Source organism: Diceros bicornis, chromosome 32, assembly GCF_020826845.1.
Source record: "Diceros bicornis minor isolate mBicDic1 chromosome 32, mDicBic1.mat.cur, whole genome shotgun sequence".
Classification (NCBI taxonomy): domain Eukaryota; kingdom Metazoa; phylum Chordata; class Mammalia; order Perissodactyla; family Rhinocerotidae; genus Diceros; species Diceros bicornis.
Genome location: NC_080771.1, coordinates 21,893,544 through 21,920,950, shown reverse-complemented (window position 1 = coordinate 21,920,950; position 27,407 = coordinate 21,893,544). Strand labels below are relative to the sequence as shown.

The following is a 27,407-nucleotide window of genomic DNA, read 5'->3' as shown; positions in this document are numbered from 1 at the left end:
ATGCAGCCAAATCCTAGCTACAAAACAGCATGCATGGCATGAGTCCCTTCTAGAATATAAATGTAAATATAAAGTGTGCATATATGCATAGAGAATTTAGAAGGATTTCCAAGTGATTGTCTTTGACTTGGTATGATTACAGGTATCCTCTATTTTCGTGGTTTTGTTCACTTATATATTCTGATATTCTATAATGAATATGTACCAGTTTTATATTAACGAAAGATCTTAATAAACTTGTTTTTATCCTATCTATGAGCTTCAATAGTGACTCACAGAGAGTTTGGGTCAGTAAATCTGGTACAATGCAGAACTAGTCAGACTCTTTATAACACCTTTGGACCATAAATAATCTTTCTTAATGGTTACTACTCAAATTTCTGGGTCCAGAGGCTGAGAGCTGGGCAAACCCCAGGAACACCAGCCCATGACAACAGAAGCTGTGTGTAGAAGTAATTTATAAGAGGCCAAAGGCCAAAGCAGAGTAATGAAATCAAAAAGGCAATTGGAATAATTTTGAACCTCGCAAGAGGAAATATATATATGATTAAAAGCACAGCTTGTAGCTTAGACAGATCTGGGTTTGAGTTACAGCTCTATCACTTAAAAAAAGTTGTGTGATTATAAATAACTTACCTATCTGTGCCTCAGTACCCATCTCTAAAATGAGGAAAATAATGGTAACCACAACTTATGAGGACTGATGAGTCCCACCAAGTTGGGATTGGGATCTTAAAATGAGAGGCTCTGATCATGGATCTTCTGTCCTCGGCTCCAGACTTTCTCCCAAAGTTGAAGAACAGGGTTTGTTATCCACAACCTGAATTTGTGGTTCAAAGAGGCTTTTTTAAAAAATTAAGCTCAAAATTTCACTTTCTGAGAATATGGCAGGCTAGATTATTTGAATCAATCCTTCCATTGAAAATAATCAGAAATGATGTTGTACTTTTTTTAACAAAACTTCTTAAGATTATCAAAGATCTGCTAAGTTAGTAAAAAAGATAGTTTAAAATGTGAGAGAAAACAGAAACCCAGAAAGGGAAGCAGAGCACTAAAATTTCTTTTGCCCCGAGGGTATTTTCCAAATAAGCAAATGTCTCCAAATTAAATTTGATCCCCAAAGGCTCACACCCTCAGAATAAGGGTAAGCCAGAAGTAAACCCACCCAGCCCTCCTTTTATCTCAGGGGACTGAATTAAAGTTGTCTGGGCACCAAGTAGAGCCTGGAGAAAAAATGACACTGAGAAAAAGCAAAAAGCTATCCTCACTCGGATTTGCAGACTAAATTCACATCAGCTAAGTAATCCAAAAAAACCTAACACCAAGAATTCAATTTAGGGTGGTCCTGAAGGTAATTAATTCTCCTAGGGGTCTGGCTGAAGCAAACTCCAATCATCTACGGAGGGGAAGGGAGCCTCTTTTATCCTATGCTTCAAATAATAGCCACAAATAATTATTTTCAAGGACAATAAGCAGCTTAGATAAAAAAATTGTCAAGTGCATAAGAGAAAATAGCACCATAGCAAGAAAAACAGAAAAGGACAAATGACAAAAAAAGAATTACAAATGGAATTATTAGGTACAGATGATAAAACACCTGTGCTTACCAAGGTTAAAGAAATAAAAAATGAAGCGTGAAAATATATGCAAGGAACTATAAAAACATGTCCTAGCAGATGTGATAAAATATAAACCAGAACTTCTGGAAATAAAAAAACACAACTGAAATTAAAAATACAATAAATGAGTATCATAGCAGATTAGAAACAGCTGAAGAGAAAATAAGTAAATGGGAATATGAGTCAGATGAAAGTATCTAGAGTGCAGCACAGAGTGGAAAAAATGGAAACTATAGAAGAGAATTAAGAACCATTGGATGATAGAGGGAGAAGGCCTAACATATTTGATAGGAGTTCAAAATGCTCCTACAAATGCAGATACAGAGAATGGGAAAGAGAAAATATTTGAAAACGTAGTGACAAAGAGTTTTCTAGAAATGATGAAAGACACAGTCTATAGGTTGAAGAAGCCATTCATATTCCAAGCTGTATTAAATTAGAAAAAGAATAAAGCAACACACTGAGAAACATCATAGTGAAACCACAGAACACTGAAGATAAAGTAAAGAGCTTAAGAGCAGTCGTAAAAAAATAAAAAGAGGGGCTGGCCTGGTGGTGTAGTGGTTAAGTACACACACTCCGCTTCGCAGGTTCAGATCCTGGGTATAGACCTACACACTGCTTATCAAGCCATGCTGTGGCGGAGTCCTATATAAAGTAGAGGAAGATGGGCACAGATGTTAGCTCAGGGCCAATCTTCCTCAGCAAAAAGAGGAGGACTGGCATGGATGTTAGCTCAGGGCTAATCTTCCTCACCAAAAAATAAATAAATAAATAAAAATAAAAAGACAAATTACATTCAATGGAGCAATAATTAGATGGACATCTGACATCTCAATAGCAACACTGGAAGCCAAAAGACAGTAGAATGATATCTCAGTAGAATGATATCTGTATTACGGTGAAAGAAAATATTCGTAAAACTAGAATTTCATACTCAGGAAAAATATCTTTTAACAGAGTTTTGGGCATATTAGAGGGAGACAGGATGGACTCTAACTGAAAATTTAGTTTGGATGTGGAGACCAGTGTCACACACACACACAGACACACACACACACTCTCACTCACTCACATCAAGAGGGTATGAAAAGGTTTATTACTTAATAATTGAGGCTTTCTGGGGAGAACAGGACAGGCCTTCCAAGGTGGTCCAAAAAATGGCTTAGAACAAGGAAAGGAACCTGGCTTGGGGCTCTTATTGTGGTTGAGGGGTGGGGGCAGGGTAAGGTGTCCCAGACACAGGAAGAGGCTTGTGTGGTTTGTTGGTTTTTTTTTTTTTGTGAGGAAGATCAGCCCTGAGCTAACATCCGTGCTAATCCTCCTCTTTTTGCTGAGGAAGACCGGCTCTGAGCTAACATCTATTGCCAATCCTCCTCCTTTTTTTTTTTTCCCCAAAGCCCCAGTAGATAGTTGTATGTCATAGCTGCACATCCTTCTAGTTGCTGTATGTGGGACGCGGCCTCAGCATGGCCGGAGAAGCGGTGGGTCGGTGCACGCCCGGGATCCGAACCCGGGCCGCCAGTAGCAGAGCGCACGCACTTAACCGCTGAGCCACGGGGCCGGCCCGGCTTGTATGTTTTGAATCTACCACCAGTACCAAAGTATAGAGCCCCTCGGCTTCCTCATCATTTACCCAGAAGTGGCGTAGAGGGGATAAAGAAGAGAGTGAGCCTAAAAGCTGTCAACATTCAAACACCAAGAAATGCAGTCAGACTCCTTATTACAAAAAGTGAGGGGGAAATAAAGACATTTTTTAAACATATAAAAACTGAGAAGGTTTGTAACCATAATATCTTCACTAAAGGAAATGATAATTCAGAAGGCGGAAGTAATCTCAAGAGAAGGATCTGAGATACGAGAAAAAATATAAGAAACAGCTAATTGTATGGATTCATTTAAACAACATTATCATCAAACAAATAATAACACACAAAAAAACTAAAACACATGCATAACAAAAGTATATAGGTCTGAAAGGGAGTAAATAAAGTTAAAGTGTTCAAAGCCCTTTCTTTTGTCTGGAGAAAGAACAAAAATATTGATTAGCTTTAGATTTTGGTAAGTAAGTATGCAGCAACTTCTAGAAAACATCAATAAAAGAATGAAAACAGAGTGTATAATTTTCAAACTAGTACAAGAAATAATTGTAATGATGAAAAATCAGTCAAAAGACGATACGAAAAGAGAAAAATAAATATATAACTTGGAAAATAGAGAATTTTAAAACATGATGGCAAATTTAGACCCAAACTTAACACTGATTACATTAAACATAAATGTAAATGAACTGACAGCTCCAATTAAAAAACAAAGGTTGTCAGACTGGATAAAAACAAAATCAATTTATGTGACAACTTTAAGAGACATATGTAAAAATTAAAGATACGAAAGGTTGATGCTAGGAAGATAGAAAAAGATAGAACACGGCATATCAACCAAAAGAAAAACAGTAGAGCTGTATTAGCAAAACTATAGATTTTAAAACAAAAAGCATTGGTAAAGATAAAGAATGTCACTTTATAACGATAAAGGTTTAATTCACACTTTTCTTGCTAATTATGAGATGGACAGAAAAAGTTGATAAGAATACAGAAGATTTAAACATGATTAACAAAATAAACCCAATGACCTATGTGCTACACTATACCCCAAAACTTCAGAATGCATTTTTTTCCCAAGCACACACGGAACATTTACAAAAATTCATCATATGTTGATCCATAAAGCAAGAGTCAAAAAACTTCTAAGAACTGAAATCATAAAGACTATTTTCTCTGACCAGACCTTAATTAAACTGGAAATCATTAAACAAAAATAAAACCAGAAAATCCTCCATAAGTTTGAAAATTAAAAAAACATAGTTCAAAACAACCCTTGGATCAACAGAGAAATCTAATGAGAAAACATTTAGAAATGCATGATAAGGAAAAATGCTACATATCAAAACTTGTAGGATATAGCTAAAGCAGTATAACTTTATGAGTGGATTTTGGAAAAGTTATGAAATATAATGATTAATTATTCATTTCTAAACAGAAAAATAGCAATAAAACAAAAACAAACAAAAAGCAAAAAAAGAAGTAAAAATGAAAGGGAGAAAATAATAAATACATAAATTGGGTTTAATAGAATAAATATGGATCAAAAAAACAAAGGTTGATTCTTTGAGAAGAATAATAAAATTGCAAAATATTTAGTTATATGTTTTCAGAATAAGATGCCTACCCTTGTCTTAAATCTTGCAAGAATAATGTTGACCAAAAGAAACAAATAACAAAAAATATATACTAAATTATTCCATTTATATAAAGTTAAGAACCTAGCAAAACTAGAATGCATACACATGTAGTAAAATTTTAAAGCAATGCAAGGAAATGATTATCCAAAAGTCACAATAGAGGTTTATCTTTGGGGAGGAGAGAGGGGGTGAGATTGGAGAGGAGACCAAAAGCAGCTTTCAGGAAGCTGACAATGGCCCATTCCTTAATCTGGGTGGTGGATATACAGGAGTTTTATTTATTCAGTAAACTGAATATATACATGTATTATATGATTTTCTGAATGTATGCTAAATCTTATACTCAGAAAAGTAAAAAAAAAAAGGTGCTGCTGCCATTATCAAGTTTACAGTTTTTAAAGCAAAATTTAAAGTAAAACTTTCTATTATATTCAAATCTAAATGTGAAAGGCTTAGTACAATACACAATTTAAAAAATAACAAGAGACTGAGTTCTGATTACTCTTCTCACTCTTTCTAAATTTCAAACATAATTTATATCAAAATGTTAAAAATAAAAAGAAATAACTTGCAGAGTTTCACTCACAAAATAAATTATTTCTGTTATGACAGAAATGCAAGTCCTAGAATGTCAATATGCATAATATATTAGCTAGAATTTTAACTCAGAACTTTCACTCTCACCAAAATATCTTTAAGCAAACAGTAGTTTTCGTTTTCAAAAGTAATCGGATTTTTTCTTTGTTCATTAGCATTTAAGATATAAATGTATAAATACAAGTCCTAATATTTTGGGTTGCAGTTTTATTGAGCTATAATTCAAATACCATATAATTCACTCACTTAAAATGTATGATTCAATGGATTTTAGTATAATCACAGAGTTACGGAACAATCCATTTTCATTATCCCTCCAAAAAACTCAGTATCCTTTAGCTATCATCCCCAAGACACCCCATCTTCACCCTCTTCCAGCCATATGCAACTTCTAATCTATTTTCTATATATATTTGCATATTCTGAACATTTCATATAAACGGAATCATATAATACGTGATCTTTTGTGTCTGGCTTCTTTCACTTAGCATAATGTTTACAAGGTTAATCCATGTTATAGCGTGTATCAGCATTCATTTCTTTTTATGATTGAATAATATGCCATTGTATGGATATACCACATTTTGTTTATTCCTTCATCAGTCAATGGAAATTTGAGTTGTTTCCACCTTTTGATTATTGTGAATAATACTCTTATGAAGATTTGTCTACCAGTTTCAACATGGACACACGCTTTTATTTCTCTTGGGTATATACCAATGAATGGAATTTGTCCTAATATTTTAATACTTGACTTATGCTTGACTACAACTGTATAACTAAGAAGTCAAATTCCAGCACTTCTTCATTGTTTTTAGTAATTGGTTTTGTGAAATAAACTTTTATTTCATTTTCTAAAGCTAATTACCACATCATGGAGAAGTACATATAACTTTTACTGTGATAATCCAACATGACAATTAACATCACATTTATTCTTTGACCACTATAATTAAATATATTCAACTACAATATACAAATTTCAGGAAATACTAGTCTTTTAAACTCATGGAAAGTTTCTTAAAATATATCTCATACGTTGAGAATTTTCCAGGCTAAAATGAAAATCCTTCGAATTCTTTAGGAATCTTTCGTATGACCTATCATCCCACCTATATAACCAGAACCCAACTGAATAAGTCCAAATATGGTTACCATTTTTCATACCAAATCTTCTGAAATCTAAAGATTTTTTTAAGCAGGCTAAAATAAATTGACAATTTGAAATTTTAGTACAAAACCAGAAGACAAAAAAAAAGTATTCCATAAAGACACATCTTTGTTCTAGATTTACCTATTTGCATAACTGTAACAACCAAAACGTTGAACTCTGGCATTATAATTATGATTTTAAAAAGAAAAATAAGTGGAGAATTCAATATTTATCACAAACTACTTTTTTCAATCAGGTAGCACTAACTTATCCCTAAAACCCACAGAGATTCTCAGAGAGGTAATCAAAAGGAAATCAAAAATACAGATTTTAGAACTAGTGGCTATCTGTTAAAAATTAAAAGTGAAAAAGAAAGTAACAATAACTAGAAAGAGAGAAATGTGAAAGAGGCTAAGATTAAGAGTGAAGGCGAGTTAAGGAGAAAGAGACAGAGAGAGAAGGAAAAAAAGGCAAAAACAACAAAAGGTTTGGATGGATTTCACTGAGGAGGAGAAAGTCTGCCCAAATATGCATGGTGTCTACAGTATGCACCTTGGCTGGATCTGCAATTAATAGACAAAAGCCCAGAACGGTGATTTGGCAAAACAAAAAACTAAACATCATATTCGGCCAATCGGCCGCAATGACAGGCACGAGTTCACACACTCCGGAGCAACATTTCTGCAGCCAAATACGGTGTGAAACAACCGGGTGTGCCTGCTGGAGGACTCGGGGAAGAGAGGGACTCTGAAGCAGCTTCAAAGAAAATCAGCATCCTTCAGTCTAATTAAAACCTCCTTTTATTTCATTTGTGTAAGGGTGTCAGATTCGATTAGAGGCCACATACAATTTGGCTCTGAGAAGAATGGTGGCTTTCTTTCATGATGAAAAACAGGGGAAGAGAAGTAATTCCTAAATGTTATCATCAGAGGGTCCGAGGGCAGCATGCCTACTCACGAGGTCATTAATGTCCCCAGGGAGGGGGCTAAAGGGTCTGTTGTCAGCTGTACGGAAGGATTTCAGGCTCCCCTGAAATAGAAATATAGCATCCTTAGTTAACGGGGATACACAAATTCATTAGGCAAGCAAAAAATGGCAAATTATGCCCTCAGTTTGCAGTTCCATGCCCCAGTGGGAGAAGAATGTAACTGTATTCGCGTGCGGTCCCCATTTATGTGTGTACACTCATCTGGGTGTGTATCATGTAACACGCCGTCTTATTGTAGGCAGTTCCAAAATACTTAATGTGAGCTTCCTTATTAGCAGCAAGTGGGTCTGTTGAAGCTTAAGAAAGCCATTTAATAAAAATAAAGCCACCCAAATGAACATGGATTGAAAAAAAATTTAGATTGATGGAGCTAGGTTGGTCACTGAAATTACAGAAGGTGTATCATTTCCTAAGCTGTCTTTGCATTAAGTGTATGCCACACATTTATCAGACATAATTAGCACTTCAGGTGACAATGATTTGATTTCTTCTCTTGTAATAAAAGCTCTCTGTGTTGGCATATACATTCAGAATGGGAAATTGAACACTGTTGCTGTTTATTCCCCTGAGGCAAAATTTAGGATAAACTGGGGAAAATATGAAGAGGGCTTACAGAACAGCCCTTTGTGAATTTTGCAAACAGAAAAAGAAAATAGTTCAATAAAAACTTTTAAGGATCACAGTCAAATGCATGCTTTTTGAAAGCAAAGAATATCTATGGAATGTTTCTCTACTTTCAAAGTTTGCATTTAACTTTCCTTTAGATGTGAACAAACCCACACTAAATTGATTCATAGGCACAACTGCAAAGCTGGACACATTTAAATTACTGTGTCTGGACCAGAAACGTATTTGTCCTGCCTTCTCTGAGGGGACAGAAGAAGAGAACTGTTTTAAAAATCATTTCAATAAATATTGATCTTTCTATTTCCTTGACTCCTCAATTAAGAATCATGTTAAACCACTCTTCTGTGGATTCAAGTATTTATATAAATGTTAAGAATTTTTTTTATAAGGGATAAGGAAAAATTGAAATGCAAGCTGCTGATCTCTTGTATATGGCTTGTAAAGGATGCGACATCCTCTTGAAATCTGTAACCCCACCAGAAATGCTGTGAAATCTTATGATTTCATTCAAACCTTCTTGAATTTTCTTCTCTTTTTCATCAAAAACAAAATGTGACAGTTGGAGTAGTTGATTACTTTGATGGCATAACTTAATCAGAAATTCAGTCACAGGTAATGATTATTAAAATAAATATTTCTAAAGTAAATCTAATTTTATTAATTAACAATGCAAACCTTTCCACTTAAACTGAAACTGCTGACTTGTTGCTTAATCCTAAGATTTGTTCTCACTAAGATGCTGGTACATTGATAGACGCTAATATCTAGAGAGTGACTAGCATGCCATACTCTATTCCAATGATTCTGAAATCTCACAATATTGCACGAGTATGTGAGAGATGCTCAAACTGCACAAAATCACACCTTTATCTAAGAATCTTCATTTTATATTTTCTTCAACTTACACAGACCTCTTACTGACCTAAATAAGAATAGCTTTAAAGAAGATGTCATCCTGGTTTTAACGTGAGTTCCTATTTAAGAAACGCATAAGTAACAAACCAGAAACACACAATGAAAACCTTTTGAAAAATTACTATCAAGAAAGTAGGTTGTGGCATAAACATATTTTGCTTATATTGTAAAAAATAATAGAAAAACAATAAGGTGACTGTTTAGAGCTTTTCAGAGTTAACTTATTATAATTTAAAAATGTGTAAGTATGAAAGAAGTTCAACAGTTGCATGCATCATAGTTTTCTAAGCACAGGTTTGAATAAAGGATGTGTGAAATATTAGTAATGGTTTCAAAACATAATTTCTCTTAGCTAATTTTTAACTCAAGCCCAGTGGAGGTTAAGGCCACACAAAGAAGCACTATTTATGTATTCTCCCTGACAGTTGTATACTATTTTGTTTTCTCAACATAAGAGAGATTTAGTTTAGAAACTCAAATCTGATTTCTGCAGGTTTGCACCTGTAGCCTAGGTTTTTTGAGTATAGACACAAGGGACCAGAAATAAAAAGGAAGGAATGAATCATGTTACAGGAGAACTGGGGGTTACCAGGCAAGGCTAGGCTGGACAGAATGAGGCTGCAGGTGACGGCGATGTTCACTCTTCTGATCCCACATTTTTACGTGAAAGAGCCATACTAAACTCCCCAATGATATAATCACGTGTTAAAGAAATAATACTTGCTAAAACCAACCACTTACTAAACAGGTTTACACAACCAGTTATTCTTAGCACTTTTGTTCAAATGCAAAGCCTTGTCCCAGATTTTTTTTTTTTTTTTTGCTTTTTACTTACAATTTTATATCCATGACAGGAAATTTTTTCCCTCTCATGTGAAAATATTAAACAGCCACAACCAATGATCATGAAGTCCCGTATTATTTCTCATTAGATGACTATCTTTTACCTCTACAACACACACACACATGTATACATAACAAACGTAAGCAGTGTCAGAAAGCACTTTCGATTTTTCTTCTCTGCTCCCTTAGGATGATGTAGGGAACCTTATGTCAAAAACCCTCACTTTAGAACAATAAATAAATAAAGCAGCCACAGCCTTCCTGAGGCTGGCCAACTCGAGCATAAGTAATTCAAGAGGCTGGGAGATGCCAGATAAATCTGATTACTATAAAAGATGGGAATATGTTTCTTTCCTTTGAGAATTCACAAAAAGGGGTCAAAAACAAAGCAATGCTGAAAGCGAACAATTTCATTTCGCCTGCAATTCAAGGCGAAAATTCAAAGGCAATTTTGCAGAAACATTTCATCACCATTTTATAGACCCTCATTTCCTGCACACATCACAATCTTTAATTTCTGAAAGAGGAAAGGAAGAAAAGGGGAAGTTGGGGGGAGGGGGGGTAAGGAGGCTGAGACCAACCGTGAGGGGCTTTTTCTTCTTCTTCTTTAAGATATAAATGCAGATATTTATAAAGCAGTGAGAGATTTGTAAATCTTTCTTCAAAGCTGAACCTACTGCTGGGATTGTGATTTGCTAAAAGCTGCTATAGGCATACTCCAAAACTCAGCAGGGCCATTCCTCCCTTTCCAAAATAAAAAATAAAAAATAGAAGCGGAGGGAGAAAAAGCCACTCTGACTAGTGGCGTCTCGACAGAGAGAAGGGTGTGAGAGAACTGTTTTCGTTTTACACCTTCTCCTTGAATCATATTTTTTTTCTTTTCCAAATACACAAAAAGAAAATTTAAAGCTCAATACTTGGTTTCCCATCTTGTTGTCTAATTGACTCTCCTTGACGCCGTTTGGAAATGGCAGGTCATTTCTCAAAGACAAGCTGTTCGATGGTCCTTTGGAAGGTCACGACCCAAGGACAAATGCAACAGGCACCCATCCCAAGGGCACCTTGACACCACCATTCCCAGCCCACAGGTCTTGTCTTGGGGAATAAACAGCATGCTTGGTTAGCTGGGAGCACAAAGATCTGGTTTCTAGTTCCAATCTTGCTAACAACTTCATGTGTGATCTCAGAGGAAAGCCACAAACCCCCTCTTGTTTCCTAGTGGGGATGATAAATCAAAGTCCTACTGGCTTCCCAAGGTAGTAAGGATAGCAGAAAACAACAAGGGCAAAGCACTTTGTTCATCTTGAACATTGATGCATCCCCAAGACCCAGAAAGTGTCTGGGACAGAGAAGGTGCTGCGTAAATATCTGTTAATAAAAAAATGAATACAATTTGGAAAGCATAAGCCACGGAAATCAGAGTAAAACTCTAAGAGCAGATACACAAGTGAAATCAATGATGGAGAGCCCTAGGACCCTGCCATCTGTAAGAGGGCACTGGGCTGCATTCAGGATGTGGCAGGCATTTCTTCTCATTGGGGAAAATAACCTCTACTCACTGTACCCACATCCCACCCCAACCTCATGCCCCCATAACTTATCATCTGGACTCTAAAGACGCAAGGCGGCAGAGCCTAGTGGTACTGCAGCGAATGCAGCCCCTTGGGAAATGTGGCATCATGAGTTTACATTTTTCTCTAAATAAATCCATTGTTTTCAGAGAGAACTGGATATAAAATAATTTTACATTGGGAAGGAAAAGTGGTTTAAAAAAAGGAAAATAAAAAAAATAGGAGAAAAAGAAAATTGTCTTGCAAGTCACTGTTTTCCAAACTGAACCAGGCACTGCTGCCAACTAGGAGGGAATATAACTTAGCCAAACAATGTTGCTGATCTTCTTCTGCATGTCTGGCATCCTTGTTTTCCAGGGGAAATTCCTGGGATGCCTTGGCACTGTTCAGAGCTGACCTAAAAGGTGGAACCAGATTTTGACAATTTCATCAATGTATAATACAAAAATCCAACATGGTTTAATGTCAAAGTTATAGGCTCTATATACAGTGCTATGTATAGTATATATAAGTTCTATCTAATGGCCATATCCTTGCAGAAACCTACTTTCTAAAATGCTAGTGCCTTATTCAGTGATTACAATTGGTTAAAAAAAATCAATCAATATCCATAAATAGCTACAGACCTATGCTGAAATTTGAAATCCCATAGTATATGCCATCTTGGACTTTCCATCCTAGGGAGCAATCACATTTATTCACATGTCAAGAGACCACCCACCAACTACATATTCGGTGTTACTCATATATGAACTAAGATGAGACACAGCACCAACTGTACAAAATACTCATTTGAAGGAATTGTCACCTGGTTACATCCCAGCCAAAAGAAATAGGCAAACACACAAATCATGTACAAAAGAGAAAATTTTCACAAAGCATTCAGATATACTAAAACCAAAAATTTTTGTAATGGCAATAACTTTGCTTTTCCTTACCAAAAATATTTTGCAGGTAGATGATATTTAGTCAGGCTATTTTATTTTTTTATTTATTTTATTTGATCTAAAATATAGAATGGTGTAAACATGTAGTCAGTAACACAATTGGGGCCCATTAGGGATGGCAGGCGCCCTTCATTTATTCAACAAATATTTAGCTAGTATCTTCTGTCTGCCGAGGATACCACAGTGAATAAGAGAAGCATGGTCTCACAGAGCTTATAGGCTAATGTAGGAGATGAATAAATAAGTAAGTAATTAAATATAGTGTGACAAATGTAATGAAAGGGGACAAGAGTGCTTGGGGACCATTGAGGAGATGATCTCTCAGATCATCGTTGTACTCCCTCACTTTTGAGAAGAGAAGCTGAGACCCAGAAAGAGGGCAGTAAGTTGCCAAAGTGATACAGAGAGAGTTTTCTAGCAAAGTAAAGGATATGGAAGTGGGAATGTGACCCAGCAAAATGGATTAATTTCAGAATATCTACTTTACCAAGAGGAGCCACCTGAAATCCATTTTAGAAGCAGATGAGATGCAAATAACTTTTTTTTTTACATATTTACACTTCTTTATTTTTTTTTAATTTTTTGTTTATTGCAGTAACATTGGTTTAGAACATTGTATAAATTTCAGGTGTACATCATTATACTTCAATTTCTGCATGGATTACATCATGTTCTCATGTTCACCACCCAAATACTAATTATAATCCATCACCACACACATGTGCCTAATTATCCCTTTTGCCCTCCTCCCTCCCCCGTTCCCCTCCAGTAAACACCAATCCAATCTCTGTCTCTGTGTGTTTGTTTGTTGTTGTTATTATCTACTACCTAATGAGTGAGATACAAACAACTTTTTAAACCACAGATAAATAGAGGGATGATTGGGCATCATTGAAGAACAAATGATTTTTTATTGTACCACATCGCAAGTTTTGTGATTTTTTCTTCAATAACCTTTAAGTAGTCCGAGTGGAAGCCTGGAGAAGTGGACTGGAGAGTTTACTCATATCTGGAAAAGGGGATGTGCAGATTGGTTTAAAGGATTCAAATCTTCAAATCTCATAAGGCCTGTAGATCTATCACTCACACAGCAAAGAAGTTACATGGGATTTCATCATGTCATACCCACGTCTTGAAAGTGCCACCCAGTCACATATGAAGTAATCAATCCTTCTAAAGTAGTGCTTCTTTATTTACATATGAAATACTTGTGTTTCAAAGAGAGCTCTTACCATCAAACATTAGGTCTTTGAGCATCTCCACCAAAATTCTAAGAGAGTTTTAAAAATTTCTTCAAAGGATAATGGAACTTGATAAATAAAACCTCTTAAGATAAAAATGTTACTACGTGAAGCATTGAAGAAGCTACCACAGGGCACCAATGTGAAGTGAAAATGTCAGATCTGTATTCAGACTGCTGGCCACTTCTTTTTAAAGTCAGGCTTACTGAAGTATAATTTACGTGAAATAAAATCCACCCTTTTTAGTGTACAGCTTTGTGAGTTTTGTCAAATGCATAGTCAGGTAACCACCACCGCAACCAGGATACTGAAATATTCCACCACTCCCTCACAATCTCTTTGTACTTTCAGTCAACCCTTCCCCCTAGCCCCAGTCCTTGGTAACCACTCCCTATAGTTTTGCCTTTTCTAGAATGCAATAGAATGGAATTCTATGGAATCAATAGCATGGAGATCTTTTGAGTCTGGCTTCTTTCACTTAGCTTAATGCATTTGAAAATCATCCATGTTGTTTTGTGTATCAGTAGTTCATTCCCTTTTATTGCTCAGCAGTATTCCATTGTATGGATATACCACTGTTTATCCACTCACCAGTTGAAGGACATTTGGAATGCTTCCAAGTTTGTGCAATTATGAATAATAAAGCCACTATAGGTTTTCATGGACATGTTTTTGTGTGAACATAACTTTATTTCTCTTGGGCAAATCCCTAGGAGTGGGTTTTCTGGGTCAGATGGTACATGTATATTTAACTTTATAAGAAGCTGCTAAACTGTTTTCCAAAGCAGCTGTACCATGTTGCATTCCACCAGCATGTATGACAGTTTGGTCACTTATTTAACATAACAAGCTAAAGAACTGCTAAGTAGGATGAGAAAATACCGGGCCCTGATATTTGGAACCATGAGAATATTTTAAAGAATTATATCAATAGAAAAGATGACAACTAGTAAAAGAAAAATTAGCACTAAATTTAGTTTAACGTGATATGGACTGATCCAACACAATTTCATTAGTGATACTTCAGGTAAGAGTCTATTTTAGGAGTCACAAACCTGTGACACTGAAGCTTTGTCACTACTGAATGGCAGCCTTGCCTCATCTTGCACTACTTGGTAACTCCCCACCCCCTCACTTCCACTCCCCTTGTCCAAATCTCAGGAATCCTGAAGACCCCATTCAAACACCACCTTCTCTTGAAGCATTCTGGGTAACAATGACCAATTCCTTCTCTGAATCCCTATAGCCCTTATAGTTCCTTATAAGGTATAACTTCATTACGCATCCCACAGCCAGCCCCGGTGGTCTAGTGGTTAAGATTCACACTCTCATTGTTGTCACCTGGGTTCATTTCCGGGTCAGAGAACTACCCCACTCATCTGCCAGTCATTATACTGTGGTGGCTGTGTGTTGCTGTGATGCTAAAAGCTATGCCATCAGTATTTCAAATACCAGCAGGGTCACCCATGGTGGACAGGTTTCAAAGGAGCTTTTAGGGTAAGTCAGACTAGGAAAAACGACCTGATCATTCACTTCTGAAAAATTGGCCATGAAAACCCTATGAATAGCAGTGGAGCATTGTCTTATATAGTGCTAGAAGATGAGAGGATGGTGCCAAAAGACCAGGCAGGGTTCTGCTCTGCTCTGCTGTACACAGGGTCGCTAGGAGTTGGACTTGACTTGATGGCACCAACAAAAAAATATATCCCACAGTTTGTGTTCTATTAATAACATGTATGTTCATTTTTCCTCCTTGAGAATCATAAGTTTCCTATCTTAGGGCTGCCAAAAGAGATTGACTTATCTGTACCAGCCTCTAAGCTGGTATAGATCTAAGTATGCCAGACTATTTTGTGGTACAAGTGTCCATCATGTTCAAGGTCAAATGTACTAGTCACTATAAATATCCAGGAAGACAAAGAAATGTGTACTCCAGAGTTAATTCATACCCATCGGGATAGTCAATCATGTAAGCTGCTTATGTTTAAATTTTCCACTGTGGATCTGGCTTAACTGAATTCAACTGGAGAAAACTCTATTTCATCTCTAGATAATCATCTAAAGGGAATTAGAAGATGCCACTGCACATTGTCACTTGGTCCTCTAACCAACCAAGAGGCTCAGGAAAACTCATCTGTTTTAACAAGAAAAGAGGTATCCATCACAAGAAGCCAACTACTTAAAAAGGGTTAGGGGAAGACAAATGGGGAGAAATAATTCCATGGATTAAGAGTCATGCAAAAATCTTAACGTGAAGGCCTGAATGCTAAGAAAGTGAAGAACACGGTCTATATGTTTTATCTGCTTTTCCTCTTCACTAGGTCTAGAAAAAGACACATATTAACTACTTTCACTTTAGTTTCAACTGATCTTGCTTCCTGGTCTCTCAGATGCCAATTCAGTGCTACTGAGATCATGGCAGCATTACTGGGAAATGTCATAGCTGAACCCCAAACAGCTTTGCTGGCATTTTTTTTTTTAAATCTCAGAAAATCACCTGTTATACATTTATTTAAAACTGTGATTTTGAGCTAAGCTGTCGTACTTGACTGTGTCCTTTTAACCTAGGGAACTCGCTGCCAAAAAATATTATTGAGGCCAACAGCTTAATAAGTTTTATAGAAGATTAAATATTTATATGAATAAAAATAGTACCTGCAGCGACACCAGGAAGGATAAAATTACAAGGGCTATGAAATCTTCATGCTTCAGGGCATAAATTGCTTACCAGCTGGAAGAGGTGGTTGTCCTCATGGAACAACACTGCACTGCTAAATATGTCTTCCTGAGAAGCATCTCAATGCTGATCACTTTCAGGACCAAAGGCTACAGCAGAAGGACCAGTAAGCTCTTGGTATGCACCCAGCTCAAGGTTGTACAGGAATTTAGAAAATGAACATGATGCTATACCTATGTAAAATATGAAAACAATGATGCAAGAAAGAGGCCAACAACTCCGTTCAAACTGAATGAGCGTAAGATGGAATAAAATTATAAAAGATGAAAGGGCTCAAGAGGAGAAATTGTTCCTAATTTTGATGGCCATTATGGAATCTTTGCAGTAAAGAATTGAGGACCTCAAATCTTAAAGCCAGTTAAGACCAAACAGGAAAGAAGGTAATCAGTCAACTACTTAGGCTCAGTCTTTTCTTTCTTTAATATTTTCCCCAAAGTAGAAATGGAACATGAAGATTATCGATAAGACCTTGTCCTTCCTAACATTGCTAGAGCAAAGGCCAACATTTGACTAGAGAGGAAAACAACAGGGGAAACATAATGAAATAAGGAGAAAAATCAGAAGAAACTAACAAAATATGTGCACCAATTTTTAGATGCCAGATTTCACTTCTTCCAACACCAACTATACAGTGCATTTGCAAATGACTCCTTTTTTCCTAACAGGTTACAGGAATAATAGTAAATATCCATCAATCCATTTTATAAATAAAATATTCAACAAAGTAAAGAGTAGCATCCAGGCAGGCAAAGAATGCTGATAAGGTTAATAAGTTATTAGCTTTATTGGAAATTCACTTGACTTTACAAGTTTAGATAACCAACGTGCACAAACATTCTACAGTTACTAATACGACTTGATGTTCAGTTGCGTAATTAGTTGCTTCCTACAGAGGATTATTTAAGAAACAGCGATGGGCTCCAGGAAGATGCTCTTGTGCAAAATAGTGTATGCAGTGCGTGATGGGTGGCCATCAGGATGACTAAATGAACAAAGGACTCCTGTGGATTTTAATAACGCTGATCCACTTATGAATCATAAATCAAATGGGAACCCTCTTGCAGTTCAAAGATTTCCAAGATTTCTGGGGAGAATGCTCCAGCAAAGCAGCATGTTATTGGCTAGGATTAACCATATTTGCTCACATTCTTTTCAAAATAGTGTTTTACACTCTCAGACAGGTGTTGGCAGGGACTAGCAAAAGTGCCACAGTGGGAAAGGTGAGGAGAAGGGAGCAGGGCCTGTGACGGGGTCTTTCAGAATCCCGAGTTTTGCACAGAGATAGCCAGAGCTAAGAAGAGCAGAGAAATGCAGGCTGATAAAGATGGGGCATCACAACCTAAGCCAGAGAGACAAATAAATGGTTGGTATCAACAGGAGCTATTTCTTATTATTTTTAGAAAGCCTTTAATTTAATGCATATTTTCTTTGTTGAAAAGGAAATAGTGATATTAACAAATTGGTTTTATTTCTAACCCGGCAGGCTGCCTGCAGTGAAATGTAAATACATGTACATGGGAGCCGGGATTAGCATTTACTGAAGAAAAGGAGTAGTCAATATTTTAATGAGGAAGTCTAAGACAGCAATTGCATGAAACACACTCCAATGTCACAGGGGAGCTTTTTAAGTTAAGCCAACTAGTTCCAAATTACTACTTTTTTCAGCTTTCCTTTAAGGGAAGTTTAGACTTAAAAAAAAATACAACTGTGGCATTTAGTCTTAAATATCATAAAATAGCTGTAATATTCATCTCTATAAATACATATGTTAACCTATATACATCTCTCTCATTATAAATATATAGAAAAAGAAGGTCTGACATGCCATTCTTCAGTTAAATGGTCCATTTAACAGTGTCATCCTTCCGCCTTTTTCAAAGACAGAAATACTAGGTGGAGAAAATTGATATTATCCAAGAATGGGGGATAGATTTGAGGAAAAAAATGCATGATAGGAAATATAGGTAAGCAAAGGAAATAAAAATCAATGATAGTTTAAGAACAGAGTCAGGTATATAAGACAGGTTTGGACAGCAGATAAAATCTATTAGAAAAACACTTATGTATCATATAATGTCTAATGTGGCACCCCTAGGAGGCATATTTCCATCTTAGAATCTGATTTTATCAAGAGTTAGAAAAAGAGGAAGGAACAAGAACATTCTGGGAATAAGGTGAGTCTGGTAAAACCATGAGATAAATAAAAGACCTAAAATATCACCAATATCTCAGAAAAGATTATTCATGCTTAAATGAAACCAAATGATTCTAAGTGTAAAAGACTTCTATTTTAGCATTTCTAAAATTCAGGGTATCCAATAGGACTAACTACTTTAACAACACACATTAAAACAGTATTTCCTATATGCTCATGAGTGCTATCAAGAACATTTTATGTCTGACAAATATTTAAATATTTTATGCTCTTAAATTGGCCAAATTTTACCTACCCTTCAAAACTTAGTACCAACATCAAATAATAAAGATTAGAGCAGAAATTAATAAAATAAAAAATAAACATCACAGAAACTGATCAACAAAGCCAAAAGTTATTTTTGAAAAGAATAATAAAATTGATAAACACTTGATGAGATAGAATAAAAAAAGAGAGAAGGTATATATGATCAGCACTAAGATTCTGCAGACATTAAAAGGATCATTTACACTTTACACATTTATAATTATATATTTTTATGAATATGAAGTATCTGTATGTCCAAAAGAAATTGTTACATATGAAAACTAGGAGAAATACACCAAAAGCAATATTAGGTTTATTAGACAAAGACCTTGTTTTTAATTTGATTAATAGATTTAAAAAACATGATGCATTCCCACAAAGGCCTTCTGTACAGCAGTAGAGAGGAATAAAATATAGTCATACGCAACAACATAAATGGATCTTGGAAACATAACATTGAGTGAAAATTTGCCATTGCATCAGTCTACATTCAGTGTGATACAATTTTTATAACTCTCAAAAATTTTAAAAATCTAAACAATATACATTGTTCAATTCAACATACAGTTGTCCCTCAGTATTTGCGGGGGATTGGTTCCAGCGCTACCTCCCCGCCCATACCAAAATCTGCTGATGCAAAAAACCCTTAGCCGGCTCTTGATATCGGCCGGTTCCTCATCTGCGGATGGTAAACACCCAGTAGGCGAGCCGCGGTAGGCTGAATTCGCAGACCGTGGGTACGAAGAGCCGACTGTCTATATTAAAGAAAACTGTTTTTTGAAAGGCAAGGGAGTAGTGAGCACAATATTCCAAATATTGGTCATCTCTTGGTGGGGAGGATGCAGAGTAAGTGCTAGGGAAGTTTCCCACAGGTAGATGCCAGGGCCCCACTAATGTTCCTATTCTTAAGCTGGGTCTTAAGTTTATGGCTATTCATTTCATGATTATGTTTTATAACTTACACATATAATTTGTATGTATAAAATATTACTAATAAAAATGGTTGCAAAAAAACCATAAAACCATGCACACAGAGCAGATAGGAAGAGACCTCATATTTCTCCTTCTGTCAAATGACCCCTCCCACCCCCATCACCAACCAGGGAGAGACTCCTCAGGGCCTCACAGTCTGCCCTTCTAGAGATAAGAAGACTAGCAACCGGCTCTATACCAGCTAAGAACTGTTTTATGAGGAGCTGGAATATTTTTCCACAAAAATCTGTCCACTAACCCACCTGCCATCCATTCAGAGAGGAAAGAAAGAAAGAAAGGAAGAAAGGAAAGGAAAGGAAGGAAAGGAAAGGAAGGAAGAAAGGAAAGGAAGGAAAGAAGGAAGGGAAGGAAGGAAGGAAGAAAGAAAAAGGAAGGAAGGAGGAAGGAAGGAAGGAAGGAAGGAAGGAAGGAAGGAAGGAAGGAAGGAAGGAAGGAAGGAGGAAAGGGTGAGACAGTATGGCATCTTCCTGGGAAATACTACCCTGAAAATTTAAGTACTGAAGTTGGGGCAGGAGTGCATGTTGGGAATTTGAGTTTTTTATGTATTCCTTTTGAACAGAGATGTAGATTTGCAGGGTGTAGACCTCTAGGCGGTGCTCCCTGAAAACTGAGAATTGAACTAAGAGATATGCACGTTAATACATCCTCCATATATAGATCCAAGAAGGGAATCTGACCATCACACAAGAGGACATATATAAGGGCAAATCCCTAAGTCTGTTGACAAACACAAAACAAAGCATCTATGATAGACTACTGCAGAAGAAGGGAGCAGAAACATCCCACAAACTCAGAGGAAGATCATTGCCTCTGAAAATATTACACTTGAGGAAATCAGAAGTCTTACCCAACTGTAAATTCCTCAAGGGCAGGGGCCCAGTCCTGTTTACTACTGTGTTTTTAGCATTAAAGCAGTGCCTGGCACAAAGTAAACATATAATGACTATTTTTAAAATAAATTAAACCATTTAGCATCTACAATAAGGAGCAAAATAGACTTCATTGTAAAAGGTACAGAAAACTATAAGGAGAAATAAAATATGAAAAAGTAACAGAATAAAAAAAAGAAAGATGAATGAGATGAGAAGAAACTATGTGTAACCAAAAATGCATTGGGAGAATACAAATCCACATTAAAGGCAGTAAATATCAGAATAATGTAGAAAGAGCACAAGGTAACATTTCAAGGGGGATTACAAATCAATTGGAAGAGACTAAAAACACACTGTAGGGTTACATTAATTTCCAGTTTAATTGACAAAGAGAACAACATAGTCAGGAATAGATGTTGCTCAGCATGAATTCCCTTGATTTCCAGGGTCCCTAACGAGAATAAAGTGAATTGTAAAGATGGCCTCAAATTTGCCCACTCCTTGCATCCATGCCATTGCAATATGACATGACAGTTCCTCCAATTAAGAGCTAAACTCTGCTTCTCTACGTCTTGAATCTGGGATGGTCAGCTGACTTTCTTTGGCCAATGGAACCTTAGCAAAGTGATGCAGTTGGAGGCTTGAAAAGTGCTGGTGCATTGGGGTTTGCCCTCGCTTGTCACCGCAGGAACTCTCAGACATGTGGTTCCAACACCAGATACACGTGCAAGGCCATCAGGACTACCTCTAGTTGACTCGCCAGCTGACTGCAGTGACATGAGTGTGCACATATGCGACTTACAGAAGAACTGCCCAGCTGAGCCCAGCCCAAATGACTGACCTACAGAATCATGAGCTAATAAATGATTGCTGCTTTAAGCCACTAAACTTAGGGGTAGTTTGTTATGCAGCAAAAGGTAGCTGACATAGAGGCAGTCAGCTGTCAGGGATACTCTCTGTCCAAGAGGGGACCTTTGGATCTGAGCTCCGTCCTAGCTGCACCACCTCCTCTTTATACTTGGATTTAATCATCACTTGGGAAGAACTTACTAGTTATGTGTTAAGAGGCTAGTTCTCAAGCTAAAGACAGTTCCATTCAAGTTATATCCTCATGAGAAGGCAGGGGAGGGGAGGAGGGAAGCAAAGTCAGTGTTCAAGTAACCTTGAGCAGGTTAACCTTGAAGGATAGCCTTCAGCTTTATGGGTTTCCCGGAAAGCCCATTACCCAAAACTTCCCTAAAAAGCAGAGGAAAAAATAAGACGAAACTTATTACAGAGGAAAAAGTACATATGAAGGTCAGAGATGGAGTTTATCATTCATTAATCCATCTATCCATTAAATATAAATATATTTATTGAGCGTCTAGAATGTGCCAGGCTCTGGACCTATATACCCAGGCACAGAGCAGTGAACAGAACTGGTATGGCTCCTGCCTTCATTGAAATGACTGTCTCAACATCTAGCTCAGTGGGGTTCCTGAAAAGATCAGGATAAATGGGACAAAACTAATAATTTCAGCTAAAAAAGATGAACACATTCATCAACTGAAAAAATTCCAGTGAGTACAGATGAAAAGGATGATTATTATCAAGGCAAACCCATACCTAGATGCATCCTGTCAAAATTTTTGAGTTACAAGAATAAAGTCTCACAAACATCCAGGCATGGAAAAACAACAACATACAACACACACATGCACACACACACACACACACACACCAATTATCCACAATAAAAAAAAATCAACCTTGCCCAAAACTTTTCCTTTGATGTGGATATGAATATAACAAAATTACAGAATTTTGAGGAGAAATGGTACAACTCAAGAATTGAATACCTAAACAAATAGAAAAATATCCTCACAAATGTATAAACTGAGAAAAACATAACAACCATGCATCCTTCTTAAAAAAGTATCTAAAGCCATACTCAAACTTACTGAGAGATTAAGAAAAATTAAGTCAAAAATAAGAAAGATAAGGTATAATGATCTTACTGGGAATAGTGAAACCAGTTAAATATAGAAATAACAAAATAATGACAGCAAATCTATTTTGAAAGCTAAATAGAAATCACAAATGTTATTCATGGAAAATAAGGCATATGTTGTAAGAATAATGATTTTTTAAAAACAACACTTTTTCTAAAATCTGAGATTGTATTAACAAAGGCCAAGATATAGGGCCAGGGGAGAACAGTGGTATGTGTGGGGGTGGGAAGTGAGCTACATTCTTCCATTTAACTAGAAGATGTAAAAATGCTGTTTGCTTTTAAATTTAACAAATACATATAGATTAAAGAATGCTTTTGAGAAACTTAAATGAAAAATGTAATTTAATACCAAACATATACTCTATGAAACATTAACAAAGAATGGTATAGTCTATACACCCAAAGAGAGAGAAGAATAGAAAAAAATTACCCAAAGAATCAAAAAGAAAACATAATGAAAGAAGAAAGACTAATATTTTGTTTATCATAATATTTGTAAATGGCTTAAACTTCTCTTTGAGAAGACAAAAAAGTAGAAAACCGAGTCACCAAACAAAATCCAATTACATACTTATGACAAGACATACACCTAAGACAAATCAGTACAAAAAGGATGAGTAAAAAGATGAGCAAAGGTATATTAAAGAGATACAAATAAAAAGAAAGCAGAAGTTTTAATATTAATGCTAGACAAAGAAAAACAAGGCAAAACACATTAAGTGTTCAGAGAGATTTCATATTGAGTACAATTCAACACAAATATACAATGTTTATGTGTCAAACAATACCGTACTGACCCACAGAACGCAAATATTTCTATAAATAAGAGTTAAAGAATAAGAAGAACAAATTAATAAAGGAGTTCAACATCCCTCAGTTGGTCAAAGAAGATCAAAGAAAACAAAAAACAAACTATGATGTAGAAGAGCTTGATAATATAATTAGTAAGATTAAATTCTCTACTCTAAATAAAATAACTTTCATCTCCAGTGCCCATGGACTCCTTCCCAAAGAAGATCATATACACTCTTCCATAAGGATAATGTCAATAAAATTCAAGTAAACATCATAGTATGTATATTTCAGACACAATTAAATAAAACTAGAAATTAATAGTAATAGATGAAATCTTAAAACTTAACTACTTTAAAATTTCAAATTACTCTTTTAAAAGAATTTTGGGATATAGAAGATATCAAAATATCACTTTAGGTTATTAAACAATGAATAATATAGGAATACAACTTATCAAAAGTTCTATGACACAGCTAAAATGGGAATCATAGGAAAATTCATAGTTTTAAATATTTTAATTAGTAAACAAACAAAAAAGATAAATGAACCAAGTATGCAAATTAAGAAGCTGGTAAGAAAACAAAAAAACTATGGAAATAGTAAGTAAATTCAGTAGGTGGTTCTTCAAAACTACCTCTGGCAGAGTTAATTAAGAAAAAGATCTCTCGTATTAAGAATGAGAAAAGTGATATAACAATAGATTTATAGGATTAATTTTTTAAATTGTAACAGAATATTTTGAATGCATCTATATTAACAAATTTAATCTCTAGATGAACTGATATTTCAATAGGGAATGATAAATTAACAAAGTTGATTCAATAAGAAATAAAAAAGAACCTCAATAGGTCAATAACCTTAAATGGAAACTAGAGGTTTCAAAGAATTTATCCCCCAAAATGGGCCAGATGCATACATTAATTCTATCACATCTAAAGAAGGGGTCACTCTGTGCTATTTAAACTGCTCCAGAGCATAATGTCGGGGGAGGAGGGCTAGAGAGGATGGGGAAATCTTGTTAATTAATATTATGAGGCTACAATTACCACTGTTCAAAAAATTAACAAAAATGGCATAAAAAGAGAACTTTACAGATATAACTTAGGCATTATATGCAGAAAATCTAAAATATTATCTTGACTTAGGGAGGCTTATTTCTGGTATGCAAGGATGAATCTATGTTAGAAAATCTACCAATAAATGGAAAGAAACACTATGCTCTCCAATGAAATAACTCAATATCCCAGACATGCCAAGTGTACTCCAATCATTTATAAATATAATCCAATCATCATCAAAATCCAACATGGAAAAACAAATAAAATAGCCAAGAAAATCTTAGAAGAACAGAGGCAAGGTTGGCATTACCAAATATATACCAAAATCATAAAAATCACATAAACATTGCAGCACTGATATAGGAAATTTTTCACATTAGCAAAGTTAGAAACAACCTACATATCCACTGTTCAATAGGAATGAGTAAAACTTCTTCTACACCCATGTAATTGAATAGTACACAGTGATTAAAAGTTGCACTGCAGAAGAGCATGGAAAGATGTCCAAGTCTTATTGGTAATTGGAAATAAAACTTTACAAATAAGTTAATAGGATAATTTTTTTTTCTAAAAGAATGCAATTCAATCACAAGGGATAAAAACCTTAAAAAATATATATTAAATATCAACAAAGGATATTTTTCCATAATGGGATTAAATGGTTTCTAATTTTACTATTTGGGCTCTTCGATATTTCCCAATTTTTTTAGAACAAATATATTGCTATTGTTTTCATAAAAATATTAGTTTTTAAAGGTAAAATCCTCTAAAATCTAGTATTCTATTAATTTAAGTATACTTAAACATGACTGAAATTCATTTGAAATACATATAAAGGAAATCAGTGCTCTATGCCATTGGCAAGCATCTGGATATGACTCACCAAAAAAATTACTATATGTCTGAAGGAAATATTAAAACAAATAGCCCAGCACTGCAGTGATTGCACAGAACTGTATATATTCGCTCTGTGCACTGGACAGGAATTTTTCATTTCATACATCATTTACAACTTGCTGCAGTGATTCTGCAAAATCAGTCCACACTATTAGCACACACAAAGAGAAACACCCAATGTTCTCACTGTTGGAATATTCAAATGTTTTGGGCTCCGATGTGCACAAATGTCAGTACTCCATCTAAGCAGATGTTGCCCTGATAACCAGGATGAGGGCACCAGGTGACTAGGTACCACAGATAGGGATCAAATATCTGGGGTCAAGCACATTGACTTCTTTTAATCTATAGGCCAAGCTTGGCTTGGGCTCATAGATATACTTAATTTCAAAAATTGTTTGAAATAAATAAAAACAAAATGGTGAAAGTCATAAGCAAATCCCTCCAGAGGGGCTTATTTTTTTAACAGGAATCAGCTTTGATTTCTAAAATATTTTATCAAGGCATTTGAAACCAACCATCTGGTTTACTCAACACTTCATCAAATGAATATCTGATGCATTCACCTAAGTCCCTGCTCTTTTGAACAGTGTTGCTATTTTCAAATCACAGCATGGAGGAATATATTTCTAAGGCAATACAAAATTTTGCCTTGCATACTTCAGACCAGAGAGAAAGATGTTTTGCTGGACAATGAAATGCTCCCAGAATCAGAAGCATTCTGGGATAGCAAAGAGGCTTAGGAATGGCAATGCCAAATTGGTTCTTCTTCCAACATCCCTGACACTCAAACTCTCCTTCTCTTCCCTACTTTTCCCTTACTTTGAAAAACTCAAACCACAATTTTCTGGCGAGTGCATTTGCCATATCCTCAAGTCTAGCTACAGCCATGGAAATGAATTCCAAGAAACACTCAGGGAATTCCAAACAACATGCTATTTCACTATCTATGGATTTCCCTTATCATTGTGCTTCATTCATTTCTAGAACAATAGAGATCCAGAGTTATGCTCAGTCTCAAGAAAAAAATGTATTTATGATCCATCCACATGACACTCACCAAAACCAGCCATAACTAACCACTAAAATGATCAAATCTCATAACTTATAATGATAACACTTTCCTTAGAAATTGCTGATTGTTCCTACCTACATACCAACAGAATCTTTAGCAACTGCATTCATTTTTCAGGACCAAAAGTTAAGTAGTTGGTGAGTACATCTTAGTGGGCAGAGGGCATCAAAGCTCTAGTAACAAAAGTCAAATTCATGCCAGAATATCAGAAAAAAATATATAGGAGTTTGGGAGGTACAGCCATTATCGGTTAAATTGCTCTTTGTTACGTCACACATATTCCAAATCATTATGTCAATGAAATCAGACAGGAGAACACCCTCCTTGCTGAAATCAACCTTTAAGTACTTTGAATAAAACAAAGCACTCTGAAGAAAGATTCCATCAGTAACTCTAGACATCCCAATTGGGATGTGTCTACATACCAAGGTAAGAGTTCTTCTTTGATTTATTCTTCTTTTGGTCTCAGAAGAATTCAAGAAATTCAGAAGCCTGTAAGTATGAAAAAAAAAAAAAAGGTTTGGTTTATGGAAAAGATCTAGAAAATAGTAATAAAAATGATCAAGGAGAATTGAGACTGGTAATATGTGTGCTCAGCTAAAAATGAGGCATTTTGAGTGGGAAGTTGATAAAATCTGCAAGCCATAGAGGTCATGGCTAGAATGAACACTGACTTCTTCACCACGTCTCAAAATGGAAGTACTGTTTCCAATTGAAAAGAAAGCCTGTGAAGTATTATTCATTTCCCTCCCCTTCCAAAAAAGAGGTGGAAGATGGTAGTAGA

The 27,407-nt window shown here is 35.7% G+C and overlaps 1 long non-coding RNA gene across 1 annotated transcript in view; it reads right to left on the bottom strand.

Moving 5' to 3' along the window:
* Window positions 1–27,099, bottom strand: part of LOC131396155 (uncharacterized) — a 368,110-nt gene extending 341,011 nt beyond the window's left edge. The window contains exon 1 of the long non-coding RNA XR_009216430.1: window positions 27,049–27,099. This is a non-coding gene — a long non-coding RNA (uncharacterized LOC131396155). The remainder of the gene's footprint in view (window positions 1–27,048) is intronic.
* Window positions 27,100–27,407: the final 308 nt, after the last annotated feature.